The sequence below is a fragment of the Peromyscus californicus genome, unplaced genomic scaffold, assembly GCF_007827085.1.
Source record: "Peromyscus californicus insignis strain IS unplaced genomic scaffold, ASM782708v3 Scaffold_10__1_contigs__length_136768540, whole genome shotgun sequence".
Taxonomy (NCBI): Eukaryota; Metazoa; Chordata; class Mammalia; order Rodentia; family Cricetidae; genus Peromyscus; species Peromyscus californicus.
In genome coordinates, this window is record NW_026294391.1 from 11,378,666 (window position 1) to 11,405,525 (window position 26,860).

Sequence of the window (26,860 nt, forward strand, 5' to 3'; positions counted from 1 at the left end):
CGCATAAAATTATTTTCATTGCTATTTTATAACTGTAATTTTGCTGCTGTTATGAATCATAATGTAAGTATCTGTGTTTTCCCATGCTCTTAGGCAACCCCTGTCAAAGGGTCATTCAACTGCAAAGGGGTCGCAACCCACAGGTTGAGAACCACTGCCCTAAGGAAACAAAAAACTTACACAAAATGCTTGTGATAGATATTTCTGCCTCTAGAGGCAAGCTGTTATCTAGGAAATTAGTAGGATGATGCTCATGTAAATACACACATATCAACAAGGAGAAAAGTACATGACAGGCAGATGTTGTCGAATATTTGTGTAACCTGTGTAAAGATGTTTTACTGTGATTGGTTGAGCTGAATGGCCAATAGCTAGGCAGGAGAGAATAGTCAGGATTTCTGGGGAGAGAGGGAAGAAGAAAGGCCAAGACACCAGGAAGACACGAAACAAGTCAGACATACAGCACAGAGGAGACACATGATAGACGGTAGGTTGTTAGAAGCAGGTGAACTTGAATTACAAGTGCTAGTTGGGGACAAGCCTAAGCTAAGATCAAGCTTTCATAATTAATAATAAATCTCCATGCCATTATTTGGGGGCTGGCAATCCAAAGCTAGTCCATCGAGAAAGCTTGCTACAGGCAGAAATAGTGGAACCCTGAACTTTGACAAAGAATCTTCTCCATCTCCCTAGTGAACCAGACCTTGCCTGGTACCCTTCAGCCATATACCTTCCTGTCCCTGTCTTCATCTTCCTACACATACAGAGACCAAGTCTTTAGGGGCTCTCTGACATCATTTCCTAAACTTATCTATTTATAGCCAACACAGAAGGGGTTACTTGGCAATCCTGCTTATTTAAGTAGTTCTTTATCAAAGTCTAATATACTTTAATAATCCTAGCCTCATCTTTTATCACAATTGCCTTGTGATAAAATTTACACAAGTTTAGGTAAAAAGTGAACTAAAAGGCTTTCAGCAGAGTCTAAACCCTTGCCACAATCTTGCTTCCTCTTACCTAATTCTAGTGCATTAAACTTGTGCAAGAATTCAGCTATCTCAGAGAAATTGTCACTAGGTATGAATTTGCTAATTTCTTAACACCAAAACCTTAACCTTTATGCAAAGAGATGAACATTCTTTTCTTGCCCAGAATTCTGCTTGGAGAAGGAATTCTATTTGTAGGACTGGAGGATAGTTTCTATGTGGCTGTCAATTCATACCAAACGCTGCCCATAAGATAGAGGATGGTAGATGGTGGTTCTCTGTTATGTAATTGCTGTCTGAAGACATCAAGTTTTCAGTAAAACCACTGAACTCATGAAATACTTGGGTCAAACAGACTTTAATAAAATTAATGAGCTGGGCATGTTGGTTATGACAGCAATCCTAAGAGGTCCCAGGCAGGGCTGTAAATTCAAGGCCATCATGAGGTACTTAACTAGACCCTGTCTCAAAATAATAATGGGCCATGTTATGGGGGTGGGGCAAGAATGGAGAAAGCCGAAATGGATGTGGAGTGTAAAGGTAAGGGAAACTGAAGATAGTTGACACACACAGTAAGCTGCTAGAAATTCAAGTTTCAAGCAGACTCTGAGATTCAAAGAATCTCACCTTTTGTTTCTGTCAATTCAGTAAACAAAGTGTCTCTCATCTAGATCTTGGATTGTTGCCTTACTACACTCCATGACTGGTTTTCTTCTCAAAATCTTTATTGTATCAACTATCGTTGTTCTCCTCCAAATTGTCAATTGCTCTCTCAATGCTGGCTCTTTTATCTGAGTATATGAATCTACTTGAGTCAACTGCATCTAAAAATTATCCTTCATTTTCAAAACTGTACAAAATTGTTTTGGGAGACTTATGTAATAATAAGGAATGGAAGGGGAGAATGGTGGGAAAGGAAAATAAAAAGGAATGGGAACAGAGATAGGCAGATGAAAGAAGAAAGGATATCCCCTCTTTACCCTGTATTTTCTTTTGCCTGCTACTACATATACTCTAGACACTTTTCAGGAAATCCTCTTGAGTTGTTTCTAACCAAAACACTCACTTCCTAATCCTCCACTCCCTGCTGTCTGAATCACAGCTTTGTGTTCCTTCAAGATGTATCTTGGCTGTTTACTATCATTTTCAATTCTGCCTATAACCTTAGGCACCTCGTTTTCTACTTTCTCTCTCACTTCCATGGCAGCCCATACTCAATGCCTTCATGAGCACATGTTTCCATTTTTACTCAGGAAAGTTTTGTTTTCTCCTCTTATGTCTGTCATATTTCTCTTGCTACATATTCTGTAGGTACCCCCAAAAGCAAAATACGCCCCCCCAAACACAGAGCAACACTTTTATTTTCCCAACAATCTCTTACATACCACCACCACATATCACCCTGTTCATATATCTGTGGGTTAGTTGGGACTCTTCTACCTTCCTCTCTCATTATATTCAAATAAATCTCTAAGTTCTTGCTGTTCCAAATAGCTATGAACCAACAGCTTTGGCATGGAGAGTTTGTTAGAAGTGTCCCAACTCATGTCACTGAATTAGAATCTGTTTTCACAGCACTTTCCAAGTGATTTGTAGGGACATTCACGTTTAAGGTGTCTGGCTCTCAGATTTTCTTCTCTCCTTTTCTCATTCTGTCATGGGTGACCATCATATGGCTCTTTCCATATGCCCTTATATTTCTATACCACTAGCCAACTACCTCTCTACCTGCCTAACTAAACCTTATGTGTCCTTTTGGGAAAAGGCAGTGTCTCATGTAGTCCCAGCTGGATTTGAATGTGTTATACAGTCAAGGATGACCACAAGTTGCTGATCCTTCTGTCTCCACTTCCCTAACGCTGGGATGACAGGAGTATGCCACCATAACTAGTTTTCCTCATTTATTCTTTAAGGTTCAGTTGCTATCATCACATCAATGATGCCTTCTTCAGCCACCACTCAACTACACATGTTCAGTTGTGCTAAATGCTTCTAAGATTTTTTCCCAAGCTCAAATCAAATCAAATGCTTATTTGGTCACCTTTATCTCATTACTGGACTTGTGTAGGCTACTTTCTTTCCTATTAGAATACAGTCTCCTCAAGGGGGCTACTCTTTCATACAGACTTTTATCACCAACACCCAGAACAGTGGCTGGCACAAAAAGGCAACCAATCTATGTAAACATAATAAAAGAATGACTAATTGCATGTAGTACAAGTTATCTCTTTTCACTACTGATGGGAACCTTCAGCTTCAACACTGCCAAAGAAATAGTTGAAGCAAACAAGAAGAACTCTCAAACCCCTTTACCATATGGTAATTTATGGGCTTATGGGCTGCTTATGTGAATCTGTCTGGCTTCATGCATTTTTCTAAGTGAAAAAGTTGCACCTTTCCCCAACATTTCCAGAGAATTAGAATCCAAATTGGAAATGATATTTGAGGTATAAACCAACAATCTAGAGGTGTTATTTGAAGTAAATGAAAGGCCTGCTAAACAGGAATATATAGGAACAAGGTAGTCTTTTCTGACCTCAAGAGTCATTAAAGAAGTAAATAAGTGTTGCTTTAGGATATGGGGCCCAACCAAGGGCTGAAAGAAGTCTGAATCATCCTGATAGTGTTATAATTTCCTGGCCAATTAACTGATTGCTGTTCTTGCTGAATTCCACCACTTTCACGTTATGGTTAGCTTTGAATACTTAGTCTAGAGTCCAGTGTTATTCTAATTTAATTCCCAGCCTGACCCTGAAAGCTCTGAGCAAACTGAAGAAGCCATGGTTGAAAACAAGAGGGATCATCATCAGGCTGTCCCTAATGCTTTGGCTGGCTCTTGGAAACCTATTGCTCATCCTATTGCCTTGCCCAGCCTTAACACATGGGGAGGAGCTTAGTCCTACCTCAACTTGATATGCCATGCTGTGTTGATACCCATGGGAGGCCCGCCCCTTTCTGAACAGAAACAGAGGAGGACTGGATTGGGGGCGGAGCAGGAGGGAGGTGGGGGAGAGGATGGGAGGAGAGGATGGGGGCAGGGAAATTGAGGTCAGGATGTAAAATAAATAAATACAAATTTAATTAATAAAAAGAGGGACCATCATCACCATAAGCTTGTATAAATCTTTCTTTAGTCCTCTCATCATGAACCAACCCTCTACCAGCATTAAGCAACTACCAGTCTACTTTCTGTATCTATGGATTTCCTTAATCTTGAACTTCAAATTAGTGCAATAATATAATGAAAGACTTTTTTTCACTTACTGGTTTTAAAGTTCATCCATGCTGTAGCATGTATCAACATTTCATTCCTTTTTATGGCTAAGCAACATGTGGGTTGTTTCCAGTTCTCAGCTACTGTAAGTAGTGCTACTGTGAATAATCATGTACAAGTCTTTGTGTGCACACATTTATCCCTTTGTCTGGATAGGCATTATTGGATGGTATAGTAATTTTATATGTAATCTTTTACAGAACTGCCAGCCTGATTTCCAAAACAGTTACAGCATTTTACATCACAAGCAGAGTATAAAGATTCCAATTTATTTATATCCTCACAAGCATTATTTATTATCCAACTTTTGACTTTAACCACTCTAAAGAATGTGCAGTTTTTTTCTTGGGGTTTTTATATCCATTTTCCAGATGACTTAAGGGTATTTTTATGTGCTAAGTGGCCAAATATATATCTTCTTTTATTGCTATTGTTTCTGAACTGTGGATCAAATTCATAAATTTTATCTTGTAAAGGTGTTTCCCCAAACTCAGCAGTCAGATCTGTACAGACTGATATGCTACAGAATAAAACATTGATTTATTTTATTTATACATATTTACATGTATAAAAAATACAAATGTATTTATATACACCTGTGAACAAGCACTTAACAGGAAAGGGAGAAAAATAGCAAAACCAGAAAGGATTTCCATGATGGCAAAAAGGCAGATTCAATTTTTTGTTCCAATATTCCTGCCAAGAACAACTGACAACTGACCCATTATGTGTACAAAGGCATTAGAAACTGACCAAAGTACTGAAAATTTCTGGGGCTGAAGAATAAAGAATAAAGGTCCCTAAGGAAAATTCTGAAGCTGTTTGTTTCCCATAAAATATTTACTCAAATAAAAGTAGATACTAAGAGATTAAAAACTGGAATGAAACTTTCAGCAGTCTCTCAAACTTGTTGGGTATGTGAGTAAACATTGACTTTCAGCCTCAAAATGGCCTTGGTACATATCACAAGGTTTCTGGCAGCAACACAAAGACACGAGGTTTAAATGTGACTGAAAAATAGACTGAGCCCTCACAAAGACTAAAATACAGATTTCAGTTGATTGAGGTTGTGATCCACCCAGGTTGATTTGCTAGTTCAAGGCCATGACATGAACAAAGCAAATTAACTTATTCAGAGCTTCAAACCATCTCTTCTCCTGTGTATACATATTTGGAGTAAATTAAATCTAACATAGCATGTAAACAACAAAGTCAAAAATATTTACATACCAGTATCAATGGATTATAAAAACAAACCTAGAAGAAATACAGCTTTAGAATTATAATTAATATGCTTGTGAAATTATATGGTAAGATATTATTTTATCAGACTATCTTAAAAATGCAAATGAAAATTCGAGAACTGAAGAATACAATTAAAATTAAGGAATTGACAGGCTAGTAATATGACTTAATTGATAAAGGCACTTGCTGCCAAGCCTGACAATAAATTCAATCCCTGGAACCCATGTGGTAGGAGAAAAGAGAAGACTGATACAAACCGTCTTCTGACTTCCACACATGCACTACGGCACACACATATATACTACATAAATAATAAATGCAATAAAAAGCAAGTAATAAATGGGTAGATTTAATAGCAGATTAGGCAGTCATAAATATAATTTATACTAATTAGAAGGAAAGTTAGAGGTAAGAACTCAAAAGAATGAAAATCCATTGACCATGTATATAGAGAAAAGAAGAAAGGAAGGGAAAGAGAGAGGGCAGGGAGTAAGAGAAGAGAAGAAAGTAAGGAGGGGAAGAAAGTGGGAGGAAGGAAGGGAGGGCAATATTTGAAGCAATAAAAACTGAAAATTTCCTAAGTTGCTAAAATACCAAATCAGACTCAGGAAATATTATAGGATAAAACAAAAAATAAAAATATGCATATCACGTTAAAATGGCTAAACATCAAAGCTAAAGAGAAAGTTTGAAAAGTCATCAGAAATAAAGCAAATAATCATGGCCCATCTCAACAGAAATGAAAATGGAAACCGGAAGAGAAAGGAACATCCAAGTGCCAAGCAAATAACTTCTGACACAGACATCCATATTCAAAGATGAAGGTAAGAGAAAGTTACCTGGCAGCACCACTAGCCAGCCAACAGGCAAGGCACCTGTGGGCAGGTCTCTCCACCACCACTCCCCTTTGACTCTGCAATCTACAAGTCCCACTCCGCCCCCCAACACCAACCATCCACCACTGCATCAGCTGCTCCTGGTGACATAGACACCAACTGCACCAATTGGACCAAGAGCAGCTCCCGGGGATACTGCCTGTACCAAAAGCAGGAAGGGTAGCCCCTGAAGGCACAGACACCACCTGCACGGATTGGAGGAAGAGATGGGTAGCCGCCAGTGCAAGAATACACTCAACAACAAAAAGAACAATATGGTACCACCAGAACCTAGGGGTTCTACAACAGCAAGACCTGAAGAGCCCAATGCAGATGAAGCAGAAGGAAACAACCTTAAAAATATCTTTATGAAGATGATAGAGGCCCTTAAAGTGAAAATCAAAAATTCCCTTAAAGAAATCAAGAGAAAGACCAAAAAAATGTAAGAAATTAATAAATTCTTTAAAGAAAGTCAACAGAGCCAAGAAAAAAACTAACAGGTGAAGGAAACAGTCCAAGACTTGAAAATTGAAATAGAGGCAATAAAGAAAACACAAACCGAGGGAATTATGGAAATGGAAAATCTAGGTAAACAGGAACTACAGAATACAAGAGGTAGAAGAGAGATTCTCTGGCGTAGAAGATACAATAGAGGAAATAGATTCATTGGTCAAAGAAATCATTAAAGCCAAGAAAGTCATAACACAAAACATGCAAGAAATTTGGGATACCATGAAAAGACCAAACCTAAGAATAATAGGGATAGAAAAAGGAGAATACCAGCTCAAAGGCACAAAAATTATAGTCAACAAAATCATAGAAGAAAACTTTCCCAACCTAAAGAAGGAGATGCCTATGAAGATACAAGACGCTTACAGAACACCAATTATACTGGACCCCCAAAAAAGATCCCCTCACCACATAATAATCAGAACACTAAGCATACAGAATAAAGAAAGATTATTAATAGCTGCAAAAGAAAAGGCCAAGTAACATACAAAGGCAGACCCATCAGAATAACACTTGACTTCTCAATGGAGACACTGAAAGCCAGAAGGTCCTGGACAGATGTTATAGAGACACTAAGAGATCATGGGTGCCAGCCTAGCTTCTACACCTAGCAAAACTTTCAATCACCATAAATGGAGAAAACAAGATGTTTCAGGACAAAACCAGATTTAAACAATACCTATGCACAAACCCAGCCCAACAGAAAGTACTAGAGGGAAAACTCCAACCCAAGGAACTTAGCTGCATCCATGAAAACACAGGCAATAGATATTCCCACACCAGCAAATTCCAAAGATGAGAAACACACACATACTACCACTACCAACAACAAAACCAAAAAATAACAGGAATTAACAAACACTGGTCATTAATATCCCTTAATATTAATGGACTCAATTTGCCAATAAAAAGACACAGGCTAACAGAATGGATATGAAAACGGGTCGACCTTCTGCTGCATACAAGAAACACACCTCAACTTCAAAGACAGACATTACCTCAGGGTAAAGGGTTGGGAAAAAATTTCCAATTGAGTGGACCTAAGAAGCAAGCTGGTGTAGTTATCCTAATATCTAACAAAATATACTTCAAACTAAAATTAATCAAAAGAGAAAGAGAAGGATATTTTAAATTCATCACAAGAAAAGTACACCAAGATGAAGTCTCAATTCTGAACATTTATGCTCCAAATAGAGGGGCACCCACATTCGTAAAAGAAACTTTACTGAAGCATAAATCACACATCAAAACCCACACACTATTAGTGGGAGACTTCAACAACCCACTCTCACCAATGAACAGATCTGCCAGACAGAAACTTAACAGAGAAATAAGGGAACTAACAGATGTTATGACTCAAATGGACTTAACAGAAATCTATAGAACATTTCATCCAAACACAAAAAAATATACCTTCTTCTCAGCATCTCATGGAACCTTCTCTAAAATCCACCACATACTTGGTCACAAAGCAAATCTCAACAAGATAGAAAAAATGGAATAAACCCCTGTGTCTTATCAGATCACCATGGCCTAAAGTTATATTTCAACAACAACAAAATTTACAGAAAATCTACAGTTTCATGGAAACTGAACAATGCCCAAATGAATCACCAATGGGTCAAGGAAGAAATGAAGAAAGAAATTAAAGATTTCCTAGAATTCAATGAAAATGAAAGTACAACATACCCAAACTTATGGGACACTATGAAAGCAGTGCTAAGAGGAAAGTTCATAGTACTAAATGCCCACATAAAGAAGTTGGAGGCGGGCGGTGGTGGCACAAGCCTTTAATCCCAGCACTCAGGAGGCAGAGCCAGGCGGATCTCTGTGAGTTCGAGGCCAGCCTGGTCTCCAAAGCAAGTTCCAGGAAAGGCGCAAAGCTACACAGAGAAACCCTGTCTCGAAAAACCAAAAAAAAAAAAAAAAAAGAAGTTGGAGAAATCTCACACTAGCAATTTAAGAGCACACCTTAAAGCTCTAGAACAAATGAAGCAAACTCTCCCGGGAGGAATAGATGCCAGGAAATAATCAAATTGAGAGCTGAAATCAATAAAATAGAAACAAAGAGAACAGTACAAAGAATCAATGAAACAAAGAATTGGTTCTTTAAGAAAATCAACAAGATAGACAAACCCTTATCCAAACTAACCAAAAGGCAAAAAGAGAACATCCAAATTAAAATCAGAAATGAAAAGGGAGACATAACAAAATCCAACACCCCTTCATGATAAAGGTCTTGGAGAGATCAGGAATACAAGGAACACACCTAAACATAATAAAGGCCATTTACAGCAAGCCGACAGCCAACATCAAAGTAAATGGAGAGAAACTCCAAGTGATTCCACTAAAATCAGGAACAAGATAAGGCTGTCCACTCTCCCCATATCTATTCAATACAGTACACGAAATTCTAGCTAGAGCAATAAGACAAAAAAAGGAGATCAAGGGGATAGAGATTGGAAATGAAGAACTCAAACTTTTGATGTTTGCAGATGATTTGATAGTATACATAAGTGACCCAAAAATTCCACCAGGGAACTCCTACAGCTGACAAACTCCTTTAGTAATGTGGCAGGATAAAAGATTAACTCAAAAAAAAAAATCAGTAGCCCTCCTATACACAAATGACAAACAGGCTGAGAAAGAAATCAGAGAAACATCACCCTTTACAATAGCCACACATAATATAAAATATCTTGGGGTAACTCTAATTAAGCAAGTGAAAAACCTGTATGACAAGAACTTTAAGTCTCTGAAGAAAGAAATTGAAGAAGATACCAGAAAATGGAAAGATCTCCCATGCTCATGGATAGGTAGGATTAGCATAGTAAAAATGTCAATCTTATCAAAAGCAATCTACAGATTCAATGCAATCCCCATCAAAATCCAAACACAATTCTTCACAGATCTCGAAAGAACAATACTCAACATATGGAAAAACAAAAAACCCAGGATAGCGAAAACAATCCTTTGCAATAAAGCAACCTCAGAAGGCATCACTACCCCTGACTTCAAGCTCTACTATAGAGCTATAGTAATAAAAACAGCTTGGTATTGACATAAAACTGACATATGGACCAATAGAATCGAATTGAAGACCCTGATATTAACCCACACACCTATGAACACCTGATTTTTAACAAAGAATCCAAAACTTTACCATGGAAAAAAGAAAGCATCTTCAACAAATGGTGCTGGCATAACTGGATGTCAACACGTAGAAGATTGCAAATAGATCCATATCTATCACCATGCACAAAACTCAAGTCCAAATGGATCAAAGACTTCAACATAAATCCAGTTACATTGAACTTGATAGAAGAGAAAGTAGGAAGTAGTCTTAAACGCATTGGCACAGGAGACTACTTCCTAAATATAACACCAGCAGCACAGACACTGAGAGCAACAATTAATAAATGGGACCTCCTGAAACTGAGAAGCTTCTGTAAGGCAAAAGACACAGTAAATAAGACAAAAACAACAGCCTACAGAATGGGAAAAGATTTTTACCAACCCCACATCTGACAGAGGGCTGATCTCCAAAACATATAAAGAACTGAGGAAACTAGACATCAAAATACCTAATAATCCAATTTAAAAATGGGCTACAGAGTTAAACAGAGAATTCTCAAGAGAAGAATCTCAAATGGCCAAAAGATATTTAAGGAATTATTCAGCATCCTTAGTCATCAGGGAAATGCAAATCAAAACGACTCTGAGACACCATCTTACACCTGTCAGAATGGCTAAGATCAAAAACACTGATGACAGCTTCTGTTGGAGAGAATGTAGAGCAAAGGGAACACTCCTCCTCCACTGCTGGTGGAAATGCAATCTTGTACAGCCACTCTGGAAATCAGTATGGTGGTTTCTCAGAAAACTGAGAATCAACCTACCTCAAGACCCAGCAATACCACAATGGCTTATACTCAAAAAATGTTCAACCACACCACAAGGACATTTGCTCAACTATGTTCATAGTAGCATTATTTATGATAGCCAGAAACTGGAAGCAACATAGATACCCCTCAATGGAAGAATGCATAAAGAAAATGTGGTACATTTACACAATGGAGTATTATACAGCTGTATAAAAACAATGACATCAGGAAATTTTCAGGCAAATGAATGGAACTAGAAAAAAAGCATCCTGAGTGAGGTAACTCAGACCCAGAAAGACAAACATAGTATGTACTCACTCATAAGTGGATACTAGATGTAAAGCAAAGTATAATCAGACCACAATCCACAGCTCCAGAGAAGCTAGGTAACAAAGAAGACCCTAAGCGGGATACATGGACCACCCTGGGAAGGGGAAAGAGATGAGATCTTCTGGGTACACAGAGAGTGGGGGGAGGTGATAAGGGGAAGGGGATGGGGAATGAGAACATGAGGGAAGAGGATAGTTGTGTTGGGGGAGGGATGGAGTGGGAGAGCAATGAAAGAGATATCTCAATAGAGGGAGCCATTATGGGGTTAGGGAGAAACCTGATGCTGGGGAAATTCCCAGGAATCCACAAGGATGACCCCACCTTAGACTCCTAGCAATAGTGGAGAGGATCCCTGAACTGGCTTACCCCAGTAATCAGATCGGTGAATACCCTAACTGTCATCACAGAGCCTTCATCCAGTAACTGATGGAAGCAGATGCAGAGATCCACAACCAAGCAGCAGGCCAAGTTCCAGGAATCCAGTCCAAGAGAGGGAAGAGGGATTGTACAAGCAAGGGGGGTCAAGATCATAATGGGGAAACCCACAGAGATAGCTGACCCAAACTTGGGGGCACACAGACACTAGACCAACAGCTGGGGAGCCTGAATGGGACTGAAATAGGGCCTTTGCATGTGGGTGACAGTTCTGTTGCTTGGTCTGTTTGTGGTACCCCTGGCAGTGGGACCAGGATCTACCCCTGGTACATGAGCTGGCTTTCGGAAGCCCATTTCATATGATGGGATGCCTTGCTCAGCCTTGATGGGAGGGTGGAGTTGGGGGGGGCACTTGGTCCTGCCTCAACTGAATATGCCAGGCCTTGTTGACACCCTGAGGCCTTACCCTTTCTGAGGAGTGGATGGGGTGGGTTGAGGGAGGTGGGGGGAGTGGAAGGAGGGAAGGGAACTGTGGTTGGTATGTAAAATGAATTAAAAAATAAATTTAAAAGAAAAAAGAAAAGCACTCCAAAGGATGTGTCTAAGGACTGTGTTCCAGAGCAGGCACATCTGGTATCATTAACCTATTCAACAGGAGCCTCTACAGCTTTTAATACATTTTTCTTCCAAAACTGAAGAAAGATCCCATACATTTTACAAGGTACTTTCTCCAATGAATTAGAGCAAATTGAGAGAGTCTACCTCGTGTTTGTTTTGCTGGAGACATTAAACCAGACTCTGAAGTAACCAGACCACATCAAGGGTGGTCAAGATATTGTTAGCACGAATTTGTAAATTTGCTTTAATAACTGGCAATGTTTTTATGTTTTTATTATGTGTGCCTAAATTATAAAAACAATAAAGTCATCCATCTCTCAATAAAAGAGGGAAAGATGCGTTATGAGAAAACCAAACCCCGGAGAGGGAATGTGTTGCCAGCAGTTCTGTTATAAAGGATATGCTCAAGACAGTATGTCAGGCTCATAGCTAATGATCTCACAGGACACAGTGGAGATGCCACCCAATTTTAAAACATTAGTTCCTTTGTTTTCTGAGATAATATGATTACATCCTTCTCCCTTTCCATTTTCCCTCCAAACATTCCCATATATGCTTCATGGATCTCAAATTCACAGTCTCTTTTTTCATTAATAGCTATTGCATGTATATCTGTATAGACATATATGTTCCTAAATATAACATCTCTATGATGTTACTCGTATGTATGTTTTCAGAGCTGACCAGCTGGTATTATTGGAACCAATTAGTGTGCTCTCCCTGGGGAAGACTATTTCTCCCTCTCTCAGCATGCTTTAATTAACAGTAGTTCTTTGTGATTATTTTATTTTTTATGTGTATGTGTGAATGCCTAGTGCCTGCAGGTCAGAAGAGGGCATTGGATCCCTTTGAACTGGAGTTACACATGGTTATGAATTGTTATGTGAGTGCTGAGACCCAAATTTGGGTCTTCTGCAAAAGCATCAAATCACTAAGATGTCTCTCCAGCTATAAAATCCAAAATTAAAAAGGTGTATATGTGGTACATATACACAATGGAGTACTACTCAGCAGAGAAAAACAATGACATCATGAAGTTTGCAGGCAAATGGATGGAACTAGAAAAAATCATCCTGAGGGAGGTAACCCAGACTCAGAAAGACAAACATGGTATGTACTCACTCATACGTGGATACTAGATGTAAAGCAAAGGATAACCAGACTCCAACCCACAGCTCCAGAGAAGCTAGCTAACAAGGAGGACCCAAAGAGGGACACATGGATCTGGGGAAATAGATGAGATCTCCATAAGTAAACTGGGAGTGAGGGAGGGCAATAGAGGGTAGGGGATGGGGAATGAGAACATAAGGAAACTGGATGATCGAGCTTGAACAGGGACGGAGTGGGAGAGCAAGGAAAGAGATATCTTGATAGAGGGAGACATCATGGGGATAGGGAGAAATCAGGAGCTAGGGAAGTTCCAGGAATCCACAAGGACAACCCCACCTTAGACTCCTAGCAATAGTGGAGAGGGTGCCTGAACTGGCCTACTCTAGTAATCATATTGATGAATACCCTAACTCATCATAGAGCCTTTCTCCAGTAACTGATGGAAGCAGATGCAGAGATCCACAGCCAAGCACCAGGCCGAGCTCCCGAAGTCCAGTTGAAAAGATGGAGCAGAGATTACATGAACAAATGGGGCCAAGATCATGATGGGGAAATCTACAGAGACAACTGAACCAAGCTTGTAGGAACTCACTAACTTTAGACCGACAGCTGTGGAGCCTCCATGGGACTGGACTAGGCCCTCTTGTGGGAGCCCACAACTCACTCAGTTTCCCAGTTTGAATCTGAAGTCTATTCTGAGTCAATAGAGTTCAGGCTTGTTTGCTCCAAGGCTCTGAGAAAGTCCTGATTAGCCTGCAGAGTCTCCTTGAAGGGCTGTGAGAAAGTCCTGATTAGCCCACAAGAAGGAACACACTATCTAGCTAGACGCAGGCTGCTGATGCCAGCCGGAGGTATATCGAGATAGAAAATGAAACTGCCTGCTCCTTGACTCAAGGCAGGATAGATAGTGGTTGAATGCCTGTGCTGTGCATTGTTCTACCTCTGTCCTTCAAAACTGTACACAAGCTGGCTGTGAAAAAAACTCGGGACTGTCCGGCACTGACCAGCAGACCTCTCGACTCTGTTCTGTCTTCTTCATTGTCTCTACTATCCGCACGCCTTCAACCAGCTACCCAGCTGACTGTCGACACCCTCTGCATAAGGGAGACAGTTGAGTAGCTTGATCTGCTTAAGTTCCCCGTGACAGTAGGGTCAAGATCTGTCCCTGGTGCATGAGCTGGCTTTTTGGAGCCCACTACCTATGGTGGGACACCTTACACAGCCTTGGTTCAGGGCGAGGGGCTTGGACCTGCCTCAACTGAAGGTACCAGGCTCTGCTGATTGCCAATGGGAGGTCTTACCTTCTTGTAGGAGGGAATGGGCGATGGGTTGGGGGGAGGTTATAGGGGCAGAAGGAGGGAAGAGGGGAATCTGTGATTGGTATGCAAAATGAATAAAAAGCATCTTAATGATAAAAAAGTTATATAAGACTAAAGTCACTTCACACACATAGCCATCACAATGTGAAAATAAAATCAAATTCATTAGTCATTAGGAAACGAAAATTCAAACTGTCAGACTACTACACTACGCAAAGAAAAATAAAATCATGCCATTTGCAGAAAAAGGGATGGGACCTGTCATCATTATGTTAAGCAAAGTAATGCAGACTCAGAAAGACAAAGACTACATGATAACCCTCATATGTGTATGTAACAATAAATGCTTATTAAATTGAAAGTTTAAAGATAAAAAATGTTATTTCATTGCCATTATGAAGTTGCTGCAGAGGTATTTTCTAAGGCCTCTACCCTGGTAGATGGCAAACAGAAAAAAAAACACAGTAGCAAGGTCTATTTACATCCCGCAGATTGTCTTGTTTTACAGCTATAACCAGTACCAGTAGTCATTCCAGCTTGTCAAAATCTTCAAGTGTTAGTGACAAAGACATTACTTTTACCATTTTTTGTTTTTGTCATAAGTACTTTTAGCAGATGCTTACTCAGAGTTGAGGACTTTTCCTGAAATACAAACTTATATTTTATTGAGTTGTCAGACTGCCATCAGTTTACAGCCCGCATGATGTCAGCATAGCTGTGCACTCTACATTCCCTGGGAATCTTGAATCATTTTACTCTTTTCTCCCCAGACATACTTCCATTCCTTGCCTAAGGACTTCTGTAAGACTGCCTCTGGGTGATCTTTTTTGTGCTCAAAAGTATTGTGCTTATTTCATGCCAAAGGCTTATTGTGAGAATTCTACAGGCACCAACCACTTAATTCTGTCAATACTATCGTATAAATAGAAAGAAGATAGTGTTATTCTCATATGCTGATGTTCAATAATCTCCCTGGTAATGCTCAGCTCGGTGAACAGTACTGGTATTGAAACCTGAGCATTCTTGTTCTAGAAGCTTGATCTCAATCAGTAGGCTTTTCTACTTAAATAAAGCTAACTGGGTCTATTTCTCAGCTTCTCCTTGTTCATCTCTCTCATTAATGAGAGACAAGAAAGAGTCTGTTATCCTTACAACTACTCAGCACTGGCATTAGAGAATCTTCCCTGACTCTTGTCAAGTTGATCACACTTCCTCATTTCCACTGAGGCCACGTTTTCACCTGTTTTCTACTCTGTGAGTATTCTGAAATTATACTGCCTGTGCCAGAAAATGGGTAAGCCTTACTTCACTAGTTTCTAGGAATCACCTCCCAGGACACAAGCAATGCCCAGAAAGAGGTAGGGCAGGGGCACATTCCTCTATCTGTCCTACCAACTCGTCTCCCTCCTTCCTTATCATCCTGTCTCAGGCAGAGAGAAGCATCAGTGAGTTGAGCTGGACAAGAAAACTCTTTGGCTTTGATAGTCAGATGAAGGAAGGAAGTCCCTGCACTCCTGTGTGGGGCCTCTAATATGCTGTCTCACAGCCATCCAGAATGCAATGCAGAGGTCCTCCACTCAGCCGCATAGCCACAGCTATGTCAAAGCATGGCAAACCCTCCTAAACGCTATGAACACTGGACCCCCTGTGGCTAAAATGAGCTACTTTCTCTCTTTGCTAACAAGACAGACACATTCTACCCTCTATTAATCATCTCAGAGCCCATATTTCTCAGTAAACCTCCCCATCTCTTTATCCTTCTTTGTTTTCAAATGCATTATTCTGTGCTCACTATGGTAAAAAAAGTTTTTTAGTAACTGAAAATTTCAATAACAGCCTTCAATGAGTTCCTATTTCATCATTCTACCAATACTCTACTTTTAGATAAAAAGACATATGCTAAATTTATATACCTGATAAACTAAAACTGGACAAAGGCAAAAATCTTATATTAATCCCTGGTGTCTGGCATATAGTGTATTAAAAAATCTTTGAATGGCTATAATGAAGTACCTGAAATAATCAACTTCAAAAGATAAAAGGTTTATTTTGGAGCCAAGGGCAAGATTTGTGTGGTGAGAGAGGTTTTTCTGACTTACTATTCCAGAGGGATAAAAGGCCATTGGGGGGAAGGACTGTAGGAGCCAGAGGGGTGGAGGACACCAGGAGAACACAGCCTGCAGAATCAACTAAGCAGGGCTCTTAGGGGCTCCTAAAGACTAGATCAACAGTCAGGGTCTGCATGGGTCTGCACTCGGCCCTCTGCATACATGCTGTGGTTGTTTAGCTTTGGCTTTTTGTTGGACTCCTAACAGGGAGAGTGGAGCTGTCTCTGACTCTTTTGTCTGCTCTTGGGACCCTTTTTCTCCTACTGGGTTGCCTCATCCAGCCTTGATATGAGGGTTTATGCATCTTGCTATGCCATGTTTAGTTGATATCACTGGGAGGCCTGCACTTTTCTGAAGGGAAATGGAGGAACAGTGAGTCTGAGGGAGAGGAGAGGTGTGGGAGGACTGGGAGAAAGGGAGGGAGAGGAAGCTGTGGTCGGGATGTATTGTATGGGAGAATAATAAAGAATAAGAAGGGGGGAGCCCATCATGACAGATAAACATGCCAGCAGCAGGCATGGGTGGCCAGAGCAGGAAGCTGAGTAATCACATTTTCAAATAAAGCACAAAAGAAAAAGAGCTTACTGGAAGTAGAGTGATGCTGTATAATCTCAAAGCCTGCCCCCAGTGATATACTTCCTCCAGCAAGATTGCACTACCTACACATCCCCAAATAGTGTTACCAACTGAGAAACAACGTAACAGAATTTTCCCAAGGGCCTGCCTTGAGAAGATTCCTCCCAGAGTCCTGGGGAAGACACTACGTCCAGGTTATCTGAGCGAAAAGAATCTACATACGAAAGTCCATTACTTTATTTCTCTACAACAAACTTCTATCTACAAAGCTTCAGCTCCATCCTCACATTCAGCTCCTCTCTGTACCTACTTTTCCTGTCTTCTCACAGTCCTAATTAAGCTCCTATGCTTTTGACCTCATCTTCATCTCTATTTATTAATTGGATATAGTGTGCCAGTTGCTTCTAGTTGATGCTGTCTTCACTTCCCTACCATGAAGGATTATACATTTAAGTTGCTTTTGTCAGTGGTTTACAAAACCAAGACAATTTTCTAAACTTCTAAGAAGATAGATTACGAAAACAATCATTAACACTTTTGCTTTAAAAGAAGCTGATGCCAAGGAAGTCACACAAATCAAGGAGAAATGATACTGTTATAGTCATAGAGAAGAACAGAAATCATGAAACTGTGTCCCATCTCAATATGACTCAAGAGCTAAAATGTGATAAAGGTCAAGACTTACAGAATCAGCACATATAGTACTTTGGCATATGGTGTCTCTACAGTGCATTCATAAATCAATTAGAGTGATAAATACTGAAATCACGACAAGGAAGGTTCACAAGGTACTCCCCCTCACAGAAATTTTATTTCTAAAAAGAAACATATCTAAAGTAAACATGTCATGTGAAATTTTGGTTAATCAGGCAAAGAAGTAGGTAGTTATTAATTTATTTTCTGATCATATTTAATAAGATATATTACCAAAATTTTGAATTAAAGTCCAAAACAGTACCTATAATTAGTAAGTGTATGGACATTATATACATTAGTGTATCATTATCAGCAAGGCCTCCAGTAAACAAAACAAAAACAAAGAGAAAACTGGGCATTGTAGCTTATAATTGTTATCCCAGAATTCTGGAAAGCAGAGGCAGGAGGATTGCTGGGAGGTCTGGGCAAGCCTTGGCTACAAAGTGAGACCCTATTGCCAAAAAATTCCAAAAAGAAAATAAAATGAAAGAACAAAAACAGACAAATAGATCACCTTTCATAGTAACTTTATGGACAAGTTAAGAAACTGGAAAGATGCTAATGTAAGGACAGTTACATGGGTTCACAACTAGTTAAGCAATGTTTTTCTGGCTAAGGTGTTTCTAGAAGTTGCAGAGCTTTTGACATTGGTCCTTAGTAGTATCAAAGTTGTCAACTTTTGGATGAAGATAGACTGATAGCTGGGACAAAGCTTAGAAGTTATAAAAAAAAAAACTTAAAGACCTAAGAATGTCATGATTCAGACTTTTTTTTTTTTTTTTGGTTTTTCGAGACAGGGTTTCTCCGTGTAGTTTTGGTACCTGTCCTGGAACTCACTCGGTAGCCCAGGCTGGCCTCGAACTCACAGAGATCCGCCTGGCTCTGCCTCCTGAGTGCTGGAATTAAAGGCGTGTGCCACCACCGCCTGACTGATTCAGACTTTTATTTCAACAATATATTACCTTGAGTATGAATCCAAGAAAAGGAAATATAATAAGAATATCGAGTCTTTCCTTTAAACATTTAAAATTATACTATAAACGAGTACAGATATTTTGGAAAGCAGTAAGTGACTCAAAAAGTGAAAACAGAACTACTGTATAATGTAGCAATCCCTACTACTGGTTATATACCCAAAGGAAGTAAGAGTAGTATGCTAAGTGTTATCTACTCATCCTTGCTTAAGGCAGCACTATTTACAAGAGCCAAAAAAAGGGAATCAACATGTCTCCTAACTGATGACTATACATATATGTATATGATACATACATAAAATGGAATTCCCTTCAGCTATAAAGAGGATTAAACCCTGTCATTCGTGACAGCAGATGAAGCTGTAGGTAGCTGTATCCAATAACAAAACCCTTACACAGAAAGAAGAGTAACCGATGATTTTATTCACATGTACCATCTAAAAACACTGACCTCATAGAACTTGAGACAAGAACGGTGGCTACAATAGGCTGTGGAGAATAATGGGAGGGTGGCAGTGAGGGTGAGCTGGGGACTAACTTGTCAAAGGATGAGCATTGACAATGTAACTGAAAGTTATAATATTGGCTCACGTAAAGGACTACATACAAGCACAAAAGGCTAGCCTTCAACTCATTCTCCTAATTTGTCTCTAAGAAGGTAGGAATTGAAGCTATTGTATTTAAATTAATTCCTAAAATGCAAATGGTTCTGGAAACAAGCAATATAATAAAGTGTGTTCCCTTCCTCCAGAGGCTATGAAATGTGTTTGGCTAACACAGATCTCTAGAGTGTGACCTGATCAAACAGATGAGTTTGTTAAGTCACCAAAGTTAAAAAAAACAACTGTATTATAAAGTTAGACCTATGTGTCCTAGTTTATTCATCTTTCAACAAATGTAGTAGAAATGACACAGTGAGAGTAAGTTATTAATGATTTCCAATCAACACCTCTAAAATCACTAATTCAAGTACCCTCTACTAGCCAGCCTCTACCTATCCAATGCACTTGTGTAAAAACAACTACAACTGTGTTCTTGTTCATTCTTATCAAACTCTCCAAAAAATAAATCTTCTATTGCTTCCCATCCAGCTTAGTGTAAAACTTCATTCTCTTTCCAAAGCCTAAAGCACTCATTCTTTCACAGCATACATCTTACAGAATTTGTCCTGGCATGAAATTAGTTGCCTTTCCACAGTTACACATACCATGGCTTAAATTATCAACTCTATTCAGAGACTATTCTCCAATAGCATAGCTTGAGACAAAAAAGTTCATTTGGAAGGTAGGCCAAGCAAACAGAATGAAGGCGTTGGGGGAAGGCCAAGGAGGGGAAGCCACGAGACCAACCGAGGCATCATTAAGCTGGTCACTGCTCTACTCACTGCATGGTATTCATGCCTACTGGGACTCCTTAGAGGCTCATCTAGACTGGAGCCCAGTCATCCATGTGAAGGATCCAGTCTGAAGTTTTGTCCAGTAACTGCCACTTCTCTTAGTTTTGAACGGATCCAATGGATATTATCTTTCACACAGTGCCCAGCAGTACCTAAGCTATCTTCTCTGGCACAGGCAAAAGCCCTAAGAAGGAAAAGAAAACACTGTAATGTATGCTAGGGCATGTGTTCACAGTGGGGTGTTGGCAATGTGCATGAAAACTTTTACCACAGCTGCAAGGACGTGTGGCTCAGAGCACCCAAGAATCTGCCATAGTCTCCATTTTATCTCTCCACTTTATATATCTATTCCCAGCTCTACGCGGTATGTTCATAATCCCTATGGTGCATTTACTCTTAGATGTCTCACAAACACCACCATCTAAAACTGTCATAATGTGAGAGAAGTCTGAAGCACATTTATAGATGTAAAGTCTATGATAGCATTCGCTGACAGCATTAAAACATGATTTTCTGAGCTGTGTTGTGCTTTTGTCAATGAATGGGGCTCCAGTGGCCCTGGCCAAAGCTCTGAAACTCAACTATCCAAATTTCTTACTAGATTGGAACATTTCATCATCAATTATACTGCCTCAGTCCAAAAGAAGAGATGATATCCACGGTTATTGCTACCATCACTGAATTTTGGGGCAATGCAACTCCTGTGGTTGTCTGAGGCACTAATGATTACCAGCTCTGGGCTCTATGCTGTCAAGTCACTGATATAAATAAAGAATGTAGTCTACACTGAAGTGTCAATAGTTTTCCCTTCAAAAAGATAAGAAAGTAACTCTTTTCTAATTATACATTTAGTTCAGTATTTCTGGTCAACATTCCTGTACTGAACTGGCTATATATGTCGTTACCCTCATGAATAAAGAAATAGCATATTTATGACTGACATGATTTTATCCGTTCTGAGAATTGCCTTTTAAACACTTTGCAACATAAGAAAAGATGCCTATAGAATCAATAAAAGGCAGACCTTGTTGACAAGTACACATTATGCACAGTAAAAGCCTGCCCAGAAATTTTCTTCTTGACTCATATGGATGAGTCCAGAATGCCAATAGGATACTCTTATTTACTAATTTTTAAATATCTTTATGTGAGTTTTATGTTTCTATTGGTTTGGTATTGTTAGAAAGGATGGCTCTTTTTTTTTTTTTTTAAACAGGATCTTACATAACCCAGGCTAGCCTCAAAAACTCACTATGTAGCTATGGACAATCAAATCCTTGGTTCTCCTGCCTCCACCTCCTAAGTGTTGGGATTACAGATATATACCACCATGTCAATTGAATGATTTCTATGACTGGTAGAAAGAGTTGAAGATTTGAGTTTAGGATCTGGGCATTTTTCTAATTGTAGCCATAGTTTACAGAAAATCTACTCATTAGATGAAAGACAACAAAGAATTTGGTCTTCCAGTCATTTTATTCATTAATGGATCAGTTAATACATTTAAATTTCAATCTATTAAAAGTTTCATGGCATTCAAGAGAACAACTATTTGAGAGCTTGACTAGGAAGTTTCTGATTTTTAAAATCTTTAATAAATAGGTCTAGATTTAGGAGTTAAATGTAAATATGTCTTCTCTGAATTGCCAATGCTACATATAATAATACAAACATACATTTTAAGTTTCTCAGAAATGTTTTCCTAAAATATACATGTTCATGATCAAATGAGCAGAAATTACTCATACCAAATATTTAAGATTATCGAAAGCTTAAATTTATGTTGAGAGAAAATTAATCATTGTTCTGTTGAATTACTATAAGATATTGTAGTGGGTTATTTTGATCAGTATTTCTGGGGTTTTTAGAAAACTAAAGATCAGATAGTCAGTGTGTTTTTTAAAGATAATTGCAAAGTAAGATATAATACTGGGAATGGACTGCTAAACATAACACCCACACTACACAGTGGTTCTATCTTTGGGTCTGTAAATGAATACGATCATTTCTGGCACATTATGAAAATGGATAAGGAAAGTCAAGTGGTGTAGGGATGCATTAGGTGTGCCCATGAGACCTACTAAGTCTGATGAAAGGACAGAAATTAATAATTTCCCACCGGTATTCTTTTTTTCAGGAACCACAATAAGCAGAAGTTATAATATGTGGATGAAATTCTACTAGGAATCTCAAAATAATAAGGTTTATTTTTTGAGACAGCGTCTCATACTGTAGCTCAGGCTGACCTGAAATTGTATCTTCCAGACTGTCCTTGCTGAACTCATGGCAATCCTTCTGCTTCAGCCTTCCAAGTGCTAGGAATATTTTTAAGGGCAAAAAAGATAATGTTTCTGCCCTAAAGTACAGTGATTTGCTGTTCTAGAATATAATAAGAGAAAAATGGTGAATGACAAATTTGAGCATTATAGAAAACTGTAAAAGGTCTAGAGAAAAGAAATCTAAAAAAGGAACACAAAGAGGTACTAAAATTTTGCCAAACATTTTTGTGTGTATGTAATCCAATGGATTAAGAGTTATTTCATAGTACCACAGGTTAACTTACCAGCATCTAAACCCCTAAGGTAACTTCCCCCTCCCCAGCAACAGTTAACTGCCAGCATCACCTCGGTGGGGGGAGATTTCGTGAAGCTGCTTTCTACAGCTGTACTGCTTAGCTTCTCGATCCTTCTTTCATCTTGCTCAACTACCTGCTAACTGCCTATAAGCCCTCAGGGATGGGAGGGGCCTCTTGCCCCTTCCATGACGAAATGTTGATAGCCTAGTCTTGCACAGGTCTTATATAGTTAATAACAGTGGCTAAGAGTTCAAAATTGCAATGCTATCTTACCTTTATCACGTTTATTAGTAAGACTGTCAAAAGGTACCCATGGCTTCTTTATCAAAGCAAACCTAAAAACTGGTTTTCTCCCCATGAAAATGACAGTTTGGGGGGTGCTAATCTGCTCTTACATGAATTGCTAAAACATTATTTACATTGGTTTTCTATGACTATTGTAACAAATTACCTTATTTTAGTAGTTTAACACAGAACACGTTTATTTTCTTATACTTTGGGAAATAAATAACTATACTCCCACCCTGGACACTAGGGGAGAATCTATTTCCTGGGCTTTTCCAGATTCTACAGTTACACTCTTTGGCTTCTGCCCCTTTCCTTCATCATCAAGGCCAACAGTGTTACATCTTGCTTCTTTAGTCCTCAAACTGGATTCTTTCTTTCTTCATAACCTTAAAGTCCTACCCGAGTGTCATAACAAACTTGGGCAGTCTCATTATCCATAAATTCTCTTTTCCATATAAAGTGTCATTCACAAATTCCAGAGGTCAGAACCTGAATATCTCTGGAGGAGACATTATTCAGTCTAACATATTTTCTATATAATCTTGGCCAAACAGCAAAGATTGAATATCTGATCACAGTGAGGGTTTTCCTCCTAACATGATCATGCCCTTGACTATTCTTTTTAAAACCAAAAAAAGTGTAAAGCCTACATTTATAAATATGCTCAGGTCTTTTTTATACTTCTCTAAGAATTTTCACTTTAATCAATAGATAGCCAAACCTCCTAGCAACTGTTTAATTTTGCCTTCCAAAGTCAAACCCAAAATGAAAAATGCAGTAAAATAAAAAATCCATGTTATCTTTCATGACTAAACTTGTCTTTAAGATTTCCAAAGAAAAGCCAGGTGGTGATGGCACACGCCTTTAATCCCAGAACTCAGGGAGGCAGAGGCAGGCGGATCTCTGTGAGCTCGAGGCCAGTCTGGGCTACAGAGTGAGTTCCTGGAAAGGTGCAAAGCTACACAAAGAAACCCTGTCTCGAAAAACCGGAAAAAAAAAAAAAAAGACTTCCAAAGAAACGTTGGAAGGAAAAGATTTGTTCTTTCAACTTATAAGAGTGATGTTAGAAAAATTAGCTTTATTTGCTATGTCAGGATTGACAAGTCACAGGCAAAAGCGTCAAAGCAAAAGAGTTGCTTAGCCTTGTCTATGTTAACTTGAGTAGGGAAAATAGTGTAAACGTAAGTATAGTTAGGACTCCTTATGCACAAGTTCTCCATCTACAATTCAACCAAATGAAGATCAAAAATGGTAGAAAAATGTATCTGTACTAAAGAAGCATAATTCTTTGCCATCCCTCCCTAAACAATCTAGAATAAAAGCTATTTATATTCCATTTACATTGTGTTTTTTATAAACGCCCTAGAGCTGACATGAATTATAGGCAAGAGCCAAGTGTGGTAGTGTATGCGTGTAGTAGTCCCAGATACTTAGGAAGCTGAGACAGGAGGATCACTTGAGCTCACAAATATGAGATTAATTTAGGTAATATAGCAAAGTCCTGTACAAATAAAATAAATTGAGATAAAATATAGGGAAATATGGGTGTATACTATAAGTAAATATAATGTCACCATATGTAATGGACTTGAGCATGAATTGGATCTTCATATCTACAAGGGTCATCTGGGAACCAGTATCAGAAACTGGAGAGCAGAAGTATTAAAGTTCTAGGTTATATGGAAATTTCTAGAGCCCCACTTCTAATTCTCATGGTTTAGTTGGTGAGTTCCCTCATGATATTAGGCAATAAAATTATAGTGTTAGCAGTTGTTATTTCAGTAAATTAAAAAAAAACTTTGTATCTTCCTTTTTAAAATTTTGTTAACTATCTTATAACAGTAATTTTTGAAAGAGGATGCATATCACACTTTTCTATGTAGCTTTATTAAAAACATACACACCTAGAAATTATATGTGTCTTTGAAAATATGCTTAGTCATTACAATTAGAACTTTTCTTGGCCAAAATAATCCTTTTACATTAGTTTTATGATCTTATTGTGCATATCATTTTTCTATTACTATTATATCCAGTTATATTATATTTATTATGCACTCCGACCTGATTGCCTACTTGTGAAAATTACTAGAAGTCACCAGTGAACCCCAGAGACTATCACGAACAGGGAGAATGGAGAAGAGGAGGATCTGGGGAATCAAGAAAAGTAAGCTATATTTGAAAATGTCATAGTGAAACTTAAGACTTGCAAGTTAGTTAAAAAAATAAATTGGCATTTTATGAGGCTTAAAAAAGAAAGAAAGTATGCTTCTAGCTCTCCATGGGATGATGAATGTGTGTGTGGTAGAAATCTTGGGAGTGGGGCTTCAGTACATACAAATATTATTGGAGATTATGTGGCAAGAAGCTGTCTTGCAGTTTTACAGGTACATCTTCCAGAGCCATAAGCACAATTCTGGCACCTCATTCTGTTAATATTCCTGTAAATGCATCAAGGCCAAGTTATGTTTTTCTAGTTCTAGGCATAGAGAGTCACCAGAAAGGAGCAAAGAAGAGACCAGGGCCTGCCCAATGTACCGGAATCCATCTGCGTCTACCCTCTGCATAGTACTTTCCTATCCCATCCTTTGGACAGTAGAGGGTGGTAGTCATAGCTAGTAGCCCCAATGCCCAACAGTCACCCGAGCACCAGGCACAACTAGCTGCCTTCCGAAAAGTAGCCTGAGCATGTGGGGACAGGAAAGGACACAGATGCAGCTATTTATAAGAAACCAAAGCGGGGGGGGGGGGGGGGATTCTTATCTTCCAAGCTACACATAAAGAAGTCACTGCCCAGAGAAAACGGGGAACGTCTAAGATCACATGGAAAGAAAGTGATGCACTGATTCTGTTGTGAAAGCTGACTAGACCGCCTCTGAGAAGTTCTGTCTAAAAGGCCAGCAGCAGCACAAGGGTGCCTCCCAGGACCTGATAAACAGCAGAGACTTCCAATGTGCACACTCACAGGCAGGGGCATGGATTGTTGGCATACTTGATTTGGGTTCCAGTGCTAAGCGAAGGCAGCACTTGAAAGTATAATTAAGAATCCCATGTACTTTCTGGGAAACATCAGAGGCAGAATTTATACACAGTACATAAAAACCCTTAAACACAGGCTTAGCCTCTGATGGCACTGCACTGCTCTATGACATACACCCTGACAACCCAGAGCCTCCTTCTGAGAATGACATTGGCAACTATGTTCACAACTGAAGATGTTCATAAGTTCATTAATGTTCTGCCTGAATTTCATGTTGATCAGGTAGCAGCAGCATTTATATTCTATTGTTAGTTTATCAGTATGCCCCAAACTGATGGCACATGACTTTAATCCCAGAACTTGGGAGACAGAAGCAGGAATCTCTGTGAGTTCGAGGCCAGCCTGGTCTACGTAGTGAGCTCCAGGACAGCCAGGACTATGTAGGGAGACCCTGTCCCAAGGGGAAAAAATAGAGAAAGAAAAAGAAAATAATATAGAAGCATATATACGTGTATTCCACACAACATCTTAGTACTATATCTACTCTTCCGTGTAGAAATCCTTTCAGAGCAAGGCAGAAAATTTCAAAAATCTAAAAGAAAACACAGACTACATTTCCTATTTTGTATATTTCCTTCTGGCCTTCACCATCACTGTTCAGTGCTCTGTGAACACTCCTGACCCTTGGAAGCTCACGGCAACAGTGTGCCACATTCTATGGTCTCCCCTCTCCCACTGCCA

The 26,860-nt window shown here is 39.1% G+C and overlaps 1 protein-coding gene across 1 annotated transcript in view; it reads right to left on the reverse strand.

The window, feature by feature from the left end:
- Positions 1 to 26,860, reverse strand: part of Xk (X-linked Kx blood group antigen, Kell and VPS13A binding protein) — a 52,178-nt gene that overhangs the window by 8,928 nt on the left and 16,390 nt on the right. The gene's annotated exons all lie outside the window — the stretch shown is intronic.